This window comes from Aegilops tauschii, chromosome 4 (assembly GCF_002575655.3).
Source record: "Aegilops tauschii subsp. strangulata cultivar AL8/78 chromosome 4, Aet v6.0, whole genome shotgun sequence".
Classification (NCBI taxonomy): domain Eukaryota; kingdom Viridiplantae; phylum Streptophyta; class Magnoliopsida; order Poales; family Poaceae; genus Aegilops; species Aegilops tauschii.
Genome location: NC_053038.3, coordinates 81,355,457 through 81,366,955, shown reverse-complemented (window position 1 = coordinate 81,366,955; position 11,499 = coordinate 81,355,457).

Genomic DNA, 11,499 nt, shown 5'->3' with positions numbered 1-11,499 from the left:
TATTGAAAAACCGGTCGTGACACCTCTCTCTCGTTGCTAGATGACTCCATAGATTGATCTTGGTGATACGTAGAAAATTTTAAATTTCTGCTACGTTCCCCAACAGTGGTATCAGAGCCAGGTCTATGCGTAGATTCTATGCACGAGTAGAACACAAAGTAGTTGTGGGCGTTGAATTGTTCAATTTGCTTGCCGTTACTAGTCTTATCTTGATTCGGCGGCATTGTGGGATGAAGCGGCCCGGACTGACCTTACACGTACTCTTACGTGAGACAGGTTCCACCGACTGACATGCACTTGATGCATAAGGTGGCTAGCGGGTGTCTGTCTCTCCCACTTTAGTCGGATCGGATTCGATGAAAAGGGTCCTTATGAAGGGTAAATAGCAATTGGCATATCACCGTTGTGGCTTTTGCGTAGGTAAGAAACGTTCTTGCTAGAAACCCATAGCAGCCATGTAAAACATGCAACAACAATTAGAGGACGTCTAACTTGTTTTTGCAGGGTATGCTATGTGATGTGATATGGCCAAAAGGATGTGATGAATGATATATGTGATGTATGAGATGGATCATGTTCTTGTAATAGGAATCACGACTTGCATGTCGATGAGTATGACAACCGGCAGGAGCCATAGGAGTTGTCTTAATTTATTGTACCTGCGTGTCAATGAAAAACTCCATGTAATTACTTTACTTTATTGCTAACCGTTAGCCATAGTAGTAGAAGTAATAGTTGGCGAGACAACTTCATGAAGACACGATGATGGAGATCATGATGATGGAGATCATGGTGTCATGCCGGTGACGAAGGTGATCATGCCGCGCCTCGAAGATGGAGATCAAAAGGCGCAAGATGATATTGGCCATATCATGTCACTTTATGATTTGCATGTGATGTTTGTCATGTTTACATCTTATTTTCTTAGAACGACGGTAGCATAAATAAGATGATCCCTCACTAAAATTTCAAGAGATGTGTTCCCCCTAACTGTGCACCGTTGCGAAGGTTCGTTGTTTCGAAGCACCACGTGATGATCGGGTGTGATAGATTCTAATGTTCGCATACAACGGGTGTTGACGAGCCTAGCATGTACAGACATGGCCTCGGAACACAAGCAAAACACTTAGGTTGACTTGACGAGCCTAGCATGTACAGACATGGCCTCGGAACACAAGAGACCGAAAGGTCGAACATGAGTCGTATAGTAGATACGATCAACATGGAGATGTTCACCGATGATGACTAGTCCGTCTCACGTGATGATCGGGCACGGCCTAGTCGATTCGGATCATGTATCACTTAGATGACTAGAGGGATGTCTATCTAAGTGGGAGTTCATTAAATAATTAGATGAACTTAATTATCATGAACATAGTCAAAAGGTCTTTGCAAATAATGTCGTAGCTTACGCTTTAGTTCTACTAAGATATGTTCCTAGAGAAAATTTAGTTGAAAGTTGATAGTAGCAATTATGCGGACTGGGTCCATAAACTGAGGATTGTCCTCATTGCTGCACAGAAGGCTTATGTCCTTAATGCACCGCTCGGTGTGCTGAACCTCGAGCGTCATCTGTAGATGTTACGAAACATCTGACATACACGTTTTGCTGACTACGTGATAGTTCAGTGTGTGATGCTAACGGTTTAAAATTGTGGCACCAAAGACGGTTTTGAAACATCGCAGAACATATGAGATGTTCCAAAGACTGAAATTGGGATTTCAGACTAATGCCCACGTCAAGAGGTATGAGACCTCTGACAAGTATCTTAAGCCTGCAAACTAAGGGAGAAAAGCTCAATCGTTGAGCATGTGCTCAGATTGTCTAAGTACTACAATCACTTGAATCGAGTGGTAGTTAATCTTCCAGATGAGATAGTGATGGTTCTCCATAGTCACTGCCACCAAGCTATTAGAGCTTCGTGATGAACTATAACATATCAGGGATAGACATGATGATCCTTGAGCAACTCGCTATGTTTGACACCGCGAAAGTAGAAATCAAGAAGGAGCATCAATTGTTGATGGTTAGTAAAACCACTAGTTTCTAGAAGGGCAAGGGCAAGAAGGGATACTTCATGAAACGGCAAATCAGTTGCTGCTCTAGTGAAGAAACCCAAGGTTGAACCCTAACCCGAGACTAAGTGCTTCTGAAATGAGGGGAACGGTCACTGAAGCAGAACTACCCTAGATACTTCATAGATGAGAAGGCTGGCAAGGTCGACAGAAGTATATTCGATATACATTATATTAATGTGTACTTTACTAGTACTCCTAGTAGCACCAGGGTATTAGATACCGGTTCGGTTGCGAAGTGATAGTAACTTGAAATAAAAGCTGCGGAATAAACAGAGACTAGCTAAAGGTGAGATGACGATATGTGTTGGAAGTGTTTCCAAGGTTGATGTGATCAAGCATCGCATGCTCCCTCTACCATCGAGATTGGGGTTAAACCTGAATAATAATTATTTGGTGTTTGCGTTGAGCATAGACATGATTGGATTATGTTTATCGCAATACGGTTATTCATTAAAGGAGAATAATGGTTACTCTGTCTATTTGAATAATACCTTCAATGGTCTTGCACCTAAAATGAATGGTTTATTGAATCTCGATCGTAGTGATACACATGTTCATGCCAAAAGATATAAGATAGTAATGATAGTACCACATACTTGTGGCACTGCCACTTGAGTCATATTGGTATAAAACGCATGAAGAAGCTCCATGTTGATGGATCTTTGGACTCACTTGTTTTTGAAAAGATTGAGACATGCGAACCATGTCTATTAGTATATATGCATGAAGAAAGTCTATACATATGGATCATTTGGACTCACTTGATTTTGAATCACTTGAGACATGCAAATCATACCACATGGGCAAGATGACTGAAAGGCCTCGTTTTTAGTAAGATGGAACAAGAGAGCAACTTGTTGGAAGTAATACATTTGATGTGTGCAGTCCAATGAGTGCTGAGGCACGCAGTGGATATCGTTATGTTCTTACTTCACAGATGATTTGAGTAGATGCTGAGAATATTTACTTGATGAAACACAAGTCTGAATTATTGAAAGGTTCAAGTAATTTCAGAGTGAAGTTGAAGATCGTCGTGACAAGAGGATAAAATGTCTGTGATATGATCATAGAGATGAATATCTGAGTTACGAGTTTGGCACACAATTAAGAAATTGTGGAAATTGTTTCACAACTAATACCGCCTGGAACACCATATTGTGATGGTGTGTCCGAACATCATAACTGCACCCTATTGGATATGGTGCATACCATGATGTCTCTTATCGAATTACAACTATCGTTTATGGGTTAGGCATTAGAGACAACCGCATTCACTTTAAATAGGGCACCACGCAATTCCGCTGAGACGACACCATATGAACTATGGTTTAGAGAAACCTAAGCTGTCGTTTCTTAAAAGTTTGGGGCTGCGACGCTTATGTGAAAAAGTTTCAGGCTGATAAGCTCGAACCCAAAGCGGATAAATGCATCTTCATAGAATACCCAAAACAGTTGGGTATACCTCCTATTTCAGATCTGGAAGCAAAAGTGATTGTTTCTAGAAACGGGTCCTTTCTCGAGGAAAAGGTTCTCTCGAAAGAATTGAGTGGGAGGATGGTGGAGACTTGATGAGGTCATTGAACCATCACTTCAACTAATGTGTAGCAGGGCACAGGAAGTTGTTCCTGTGGCACCTACACCAATTGAAGTGGAAGCTTATGATAGTGATCATGAAACTTCAGCTCAAGTCACTACCAAACCTCATAGGACGACAAGGATGTGTACTACTTCAGAGTGGTACGTAATCCTGTCTTGGAAGTCATGTTGCTAGACAACAATGAACCTACGAGCTATGGAGAAGCGATGGTGGGCCCGGATTCCGACGAATGGCTCGAGGCCATAAAATCTGAGAGGATCCATGTATAAAAACAAAGTATAGACTTTGAAAGAACTACTTGATGGTCGTAAGGGAAGACAGACAATGATGGTAAGTGTCACCATTAAGAAAGCTCGACTTGTCGTTAAGATGTTTTCCCGCAAGTTCAAGGAGTTGACTGCGATGAGACTTTCTCACTCGTAGCGATGCTAAGAGTCTGTTAGATTATATTAGCAGTTACTGCATTATTTATGAAATCTTGCAGATAGGATGTCAAAACATTGTTTCCTCGACGATTTTCTTGAGGAAAGGTTGTATGTGATACAACCAGAAGGTTTTGTCAATCCTGAAAGATGCTAACAAGTATGCAAAGCTCCAGCAATCCTTCTAAGGATTAGAGTAAGCATCTCGGAGTTGGAATGAACGCTTTGATGAGATGATCAAAGATTTTGGGTTTATACAAAGTTCATGAGAAACTTGTATTTCCAAAGAAGTGAGTGGGAGCACTATAGAATTTTTGATGAGTATATGTTGTTAACATATTGTTGATCAGAAATGATGTAGAATTTCTGGAAAGCATCTAGGGTTATTTGAAAAGTGTTTTTAATGGAAAACCTGGATTAAGCTACTTGAACATTGAGCATCAAGATCTATAAGGATATATCATAAACGCTTAATAGTACTTTCAAATGAATACATACCGTGACAAGATTTTGAAGGAGTTCAAAATAGATCAGCAAAGAAGGAGTTCTTGGCTGTGTTACAAGGTGCGAGTATTGAGTAAGACTCAAGACCTGACCACGGCAGAAGAAAGAGAAAGGACGAAGGTTGTCCCCTATGCTTTAGACGTAGGCTCTACAATATGCTATGCTGTGTACCGCACCTGAAGTGTGCCTTGCCATGAGTTAGTCAAGGGGTACAATAGTGATCCAGGAAGGGATCACATGACAGCGGTCGAACTTATCCTTAGTATCTAGTGGACTAAGGAATTTTCTCGATTATGGAGGTGGAAAGGGGGTTCGTCGTAAAGGGTTACGTCGATGCAAACTTTGACACTAATCCGGATGACTCTGAGTAGTGAACCGGATTCGTATAGTAGAGCAGTTATTTGGAATAGCTCCAAGTAGCGCGTGGTAGCTGCATCTACAAGATGACATAGAGATTTGTAAAGCACACATGGATCTGAATGTTGCAGACCCGTTGACTAAAACCTCTCTCGTAAGCATAACATGATCAAACCCTAGAACTCATTGAGTGTTAATCACATGGTGATGTGAACTTGATTATTGACTCTAGTAAACTCTTGGGTATTAGTCACATGGCGATGTGAACTTTGAGTTCTAATCACATCATGATGTGAACTAGATTATTGACTCTAGTGCAAGTGGGAGACTGTTGGAAATATGCCCTAGAGGCAATAATAAAATGGTTATTATTGTATTTCCTTGTTCATGATAATTTCTGTTGTTCGTGCTATAATTGTATTAACTGGAAACCGTAATACATGTGTGAATACATAGACCACAACATATCCCGGATGAGATCCCGGACGTCACGAGGAGTTCCGGAATGGTCCGGAGGTAAAGATTTATATATGGGAAGTCCTATTTTGGCCACCGGAAAATGTTCGGGATTTTTTGGTATTGTACCGGGAAGGTTCTAGAAGGTCCCGAAGTGGGGCCCACCTGCATGGGGGGACCCACATGAACGTGGGTAGTGGGGGCAAGGCCCCACACCCCTAGTCAAGGCGCACCAAGATCTCACCTTAGAAGGAATAATATCATACCCCGAAGGGATAAGATCAAGATCCCTAAAAAGGGGGGATAACAATCGGTGGGGAAGGGAAATGATGGGATTTCTTTCCCCCACCGTTGCCAACGCCCCAATGGACTTGGAGGGCAAGAAACCAGCCCCCTCCACCCCTATATATAGTGGGGAGGCGCATGGGAGCAGCACCCCAAGCCCTGGCGCCTCCCTCCCTCCCGTGACACCTCTTCCTCCCCGCTTGCGCTTGGCGAAGCCCTGCCGGGATCCCGCTACTTCCACCACCACGCCGTCGTGCTGCTGGATCTCCATCAACTTCTCCTCCCCCCTTGATGGATCAAGAAGGAGGAGACGTCCCCGCTCCGTACGTGTGTTGAACGCGGAGGTGCCGTCCGTTCGGCGCTAGGATCATTGGTGATTTGGATCACGACGAGTACGACTCCATCAACCCCGTTCTCTTGAACGCTTCCGCGCGCGATCTACAAGGGTATGTAGATGCACTCCCCTCTCTCTCGTTGCTAGATGACTCCATAGATTGATCTTGGTGATACGTAGAAAATTTTAAATTTGTGCTACGTTCCCCAACAGAATTATCATCAGTCAAATGTCTTTCTCCAAGATCTTTCAAATTCTTTTCGTCCTTTGTTCAACCTTTCTAATTTTCATTCCGGAGTGTCTCAACAATTCATGGTGGTGTTTCTCATCGTCATTCTCAACATTTGAAGACCGAAGAAGAATTTCTCCTAAATCTTGGTCCGTTCTCTTGAAGATTTATGGTTCTAGCTTCATGCCATCCTCTCATAATTGTTTGCGATTGTGAGAATTCTTTTCACCCATCCGGAGCAATGCAGGAGTCTTTTCAGTTTGATTCTCCGTAGCCCATCATCTCAGAATTATTCATTCTCAGCTTTCAGCTCTCGTTCTCGAATTCTTCCGGTGCATCGTTCAAATATCCTCTAATCAGTTCACGATCTCTTCGTTCTCTTGTATCTAAATTCTCTCAAGTATCTTCGTTCATTTTCTAATTCTTTCCGGTGTTTCTTTATCTTTTCTTCGTTCATTTTCAATTCTTACGGTGGTTCGTTCAAGATGCCTATTCCTTTATTATCGTATCATTTCATTTGTTTTTTTCTAATCCTACCGGTGGTTCGTGGAAGACCTTCTCAAGTTTGCGCTATATCTCTCTTCAATCCTTTTTCGACGAGAATAAGTAGTATGCCAAATCCGTTGCTTGTCATCAATTTAAATTGGTGAAGGATACGCATAACGTAATTCTTATTATTTTTCATCCAAGTGATTAATTCCTTCTTCCGGAGTTCGTAGTGATATCAATTTCTCAGTTATATGTGTTCATCTTTTCCGGAGTTCCAAGTTTTTTCCGCTTTATCTCGTCGCGAAGCTCCATCTAAATCATTGCAAGGATCACCTTGTTATTTCAACTTCTCTTCCTTTCTATCATTATTTTATTAATGGAGTTCTTCATGGAGGCTCTACATGATGGTTTGTCATGGTTTCCTTCCATTCTTCAATTGTTCTTCAAGATTTCTCTCGGAGTTAAGATCCGCCAACCTATACTCCAAAATAAACATGGTGTTCAACACATGTTCTGTTTTGAGGAGTTCACACATTCTTCATCTTGCATTCCAGAGTGTAATTCTTTCTACCTTATCTTTTGAGATGGCGTTATGTCATTTCTGACAATTTCTTTATGTTTCATGATGCACAAAGTTTTCAAGAGTGACATATTTAAATCCATCATTTTATCTTCGTTTAAGAGATCTTTTCAACCAATCAATCTTTTTGTTGGAGTTGGATTGGGTTATATTTCACCTATAGCCTCCCTAAGGAATGTAGCTATTTGTGGTGTTTATCAATGATCAAGTTTTCTCCTTCTCATCTTGGTGAAGAAGTTTTCATCTCCTTGTTGATCTCAATCCAATCAACTGTTTCCGTTAGTGGCGGGTTGTCACCTCATAATTTTGACATGTGTTCCATAAGCCCTCAACAAGCTTGTTCTTTTCGTTGTTGATTTTCCAACAACTCCGTTATAACCTTCTTGGAAGGGTGCTTTCCAAGCTCATTTGTGGCAGAAGTTGTCATTTTCTTCTCCATTCTTTATTCCAAGGATCTATCTTCTATTATTTATTTCTTCCAGAGGCATTATGATGTTGCTCTCTTCACTCATCTTCTCGGTTTGTGAGCACCGTGCTCTTTTCGTGCTTATCCATTTCCAACCGGAGTGTCGTGCCCTCTTTTCAAGTTCTTCCCATTCTGTCAAGTTTTGCCTCCCTTCTCAACCGGAGTGCTGTTTGAAATCTTTCTGACCCATTGTGCCATTCTTTCAATAGTTCCGGAGGCAGTGTGTTGCTGATTTCATCAAGTGTCATCCCATCTTCTCAAGTTCATGTTAATTCCTTCCATTTTCTATCGGAGTGCTGTCCAAATTATGTCATTCTTGTTCCTTGTTTCTCTTTTCTACCGTGTGCTTTCATATTAGTTTTCATCCGTTAAGCTCTTGTTTCATGTCCTTCAACCTACAAGTTTCTCGCAATGTCCCTTGTTCCTCTTGCTGAACGGAGTGTTTTAAATTATGTTCACCTCTGTTGTGTCATTTATTCAAGCTTTGCAACCTCTCAAGGTTCTTTGATTTCACTCGTTTGTCAAAGAAGCAACTTTGTTTTACCTCTTCCTCTTCCGCTTTTCTCTCCGGTGCCATCCTAGATCTCGGGACGAGATCCTCTTGTAGTGGTGGAGTGTTGTAACGCCCCAAGACCGATGCTCCAGACGCCTTCCATATATTTCGTGTTTGCCGTGTGTTTTATTTTTGTTTGTTGCATTCATCATCGCATCATTCGCATTGCATCGGCACTCCGTTGCCGTCATGTTTTAAAACTTGCATTCGTTCGTCGTTGCCGTTTCTCCCTTTGCCTTCATCACCTTCCCTCGGATCGCCTTGCCTTCGTTGACCGTTACGATACCAACCGGTTTTTCGAATCCCTCTTGTCGGACCGCCTAACCCCTCTTTGCGCAGAGCATCGACCCCTCGCCCGTGTCCGAAACTTCCCCGAACCCGAACCGGACTTTCGTTACCGTTGGATCCGGATCATCCCCAAACAACTACATAACATCACCGTTTTCTTTGTTGGACTCTCCTAGCCTATTTTTCTCGATCGTCCGCTTTAAATCGGAGGGCCCAAATAGCCTCTAATCTAATCCCCATGAGATATATATTGACCAACCCTAAAATTGAGGAGAGCTGTCCCATCCATCCAATCCCTCACCCGCCGCCGCCACCCTCTCCAAATCCCCCTCGGGATCCATCCCCAACCTACCAGCCTCCTCCTTCCCGATCCATCCAACCACCACAGCCCACGCAGATCTCCTCGTTCCCCTCGTCGCGAGCCAGGGAGAGGAGCTCCCTGCCGCCTCCCACCTCCTCGTCCCCATGCCCACAGCCGCGGAGCAGAAGCCATCGCGCCCGAGGCCAAGCCCCTCGAGCAGGAGGGCTTCTCCTGCCCGAGCCCTGCCTCGTTCCCCATCGTCCTCGCCCGTCGTCACGTCACCGGCGTCCAAACCACCGGCAGCCGCCCTTCCGCTGTCGTCGAGCGCCACCGCAGCAGCAGCTCCATGCCAGCCCTGCGCCCCTGCTCTTCCTTCTTCTTCCCATATCCCGCTCTTCTCTCAGTGCTCTTTCTCTCTCTCTGTCCCGTGTAGGAGGACAGCCATGGGAGCACCTCGAGGAGCAACACCGCAGCAGCCGGCTAGCCCTGCTCCTGCCTCCCCGAGATCAGCGTTGCGCCGGCGCCCTTCGGTTCCCGCATCACCGGCGACCATCATCAGGCCCCAGGTCGCGTGGCCATCGCCCTCGCCTTCCCTCTTCTTTCTTCTTTTCCGTTCTGCTCCATCCTCTCTGAAAAATCCCTCTCCCTCTCTTTCTTCAAGTGCATAGGAGGTGCTCCGCCCGTTGCTGCTGTTTGCAGGAGCACCGGTGCCCCGGATCCGCCGTGGCGTTGCCGTCCGCCGAGCTCCCTGCCGCGCCGAAGTCCCACCGCTTCCCTCGCCTGCGACGACCGCCCCTGCTCTTCTGCGCCAAGCCAGCGGCGCCATGGCCTTGCCTCTGCTTCAAGCAGGCGAAGGAGGCGCGCCAGCCTCGATCCCCTGCCTCCTCTGCTTCGTGGTCGCGTTGACCGCATCGGCCAGATGCGTGCAGCCCAGCAGCCGGCCTGCCCGGCCTCCTCCACCGACTGGGCCATGGCCCATGGTGAGCAGGGCCCAGCCCCTCTTCTGTGCATGTTGGGCCAGTTAGATTTGGCCCGATGTAGTTTTTTCCTGCCTGCGATTTTATCAATTATCCAGTGATTTACCTGTTTTACAGAAAAGTCCCTAGTCTTCATGCATTTAATAACTCCACAACCGTGCATCGGATTAAAATGAATTATATATGTAAAATGCTTAGAATTTTATCTAGTTTCATAATATCCAACTTTCATCCATGCTTAAAATGTTTAAACTTGCTGTTTGTTTAATTTTGTATAAATGGCATGTTAAAATGATTTATTTCATAACTAAATAACCGTAGCTCGGATTTAAATAAACTTTATATGTAAATGGGGTAGAAAAATGCCTAGTTTAACATGATGCACTTTATTTTGCTGTTTAACAACTTTAAAATTGTGTTTATGGCAGAACAGTACCAAATCTAAAATATGCACATGGGGCTTTTCCGGAATTGTTGTTTGTTATTCCGGCCTCATTTAAACTTGCCTAAAGAGGTAGTTTTCATATGCTTCACCTCTTTCCATGTTTAATAACATTTAATATTGTTGGGTACATAACCGAGAGAGAACTAAATAATCGTATGTGGAGTTTCGTCAATATGCAACTCGTTGCATATTGAGCTCCACTTAATTTGTAGTGTTGTTTGTGCACTTTGCCATTCCATGCCTCATTAAACCGGACATGCATCATACTTGATTGTGCATCATGCCATGTTTATGTAATGGTTGTTTACTATGTTGTTTGCTTCTTTTCGGTTTGCGTCTCTCGTTAGCTTCGGTTTCGTTCCGGAGTTGTGAGGTTTCGTTCGACTACGTCCGTTTATCTTCTTCATGGACTCGATCTTCTTCCTTGCGGGATCTCAGGCAAGATGACTATACCCTCGAAATCACTTCTATCTTTGCTTGCTAGTTGTTCGCTCTGTTGCTATGCCACGCTAACTACCACTTGCTATATCATGCCTCCCAGATTGCCATGTCAAGCCTCTAACCCACCTTTCCCAGCAAACCGTTGTTTGGCTAAGTTACCGCTTTTGCTCAGCCCCTCTTATAGCGTTGCTAGTTGCAGGTGAAGATGAAGTTTGTTCCATGATGGAACATGGATTTGTTGGGATATCACAATATCTATTATTTAATTAATGCATCTATATACTTGGTAAAGGGTGGAAGGCTCGGCCTTATGCCTGGTGTTTTGTTCCACTCTTGCCGCCCTAGTTTCCGTCATACCGGTGTTATGTTCCTTGATTTTGCGTTCCTTACGCGGTTGGGTGATTTATGGGACCCCTTGACAGTTCGCCTTGAATAAAACTCCTCCAGCAAGGCCCAACCTTGGTTTTAACATTTGCCACCTAAGCTTTTTTCCCTTGGGTTCTGCAGACTCAAGGTTCATCTTTATTTTAAACCCCCGGGCCAGTGCTCCTCTGAGTGTTGGTCCAACCTGTCAGTCGCCGGTGGCCACCAGGGGCAACTCTGGGCTCGCCTATCGGAAGCTTGGACAATCCGGTGTGCCCTGAGAACGAGATATGTGCAGCTCCTATCGGGATTTGTCGGCACATCGGGCGGCTT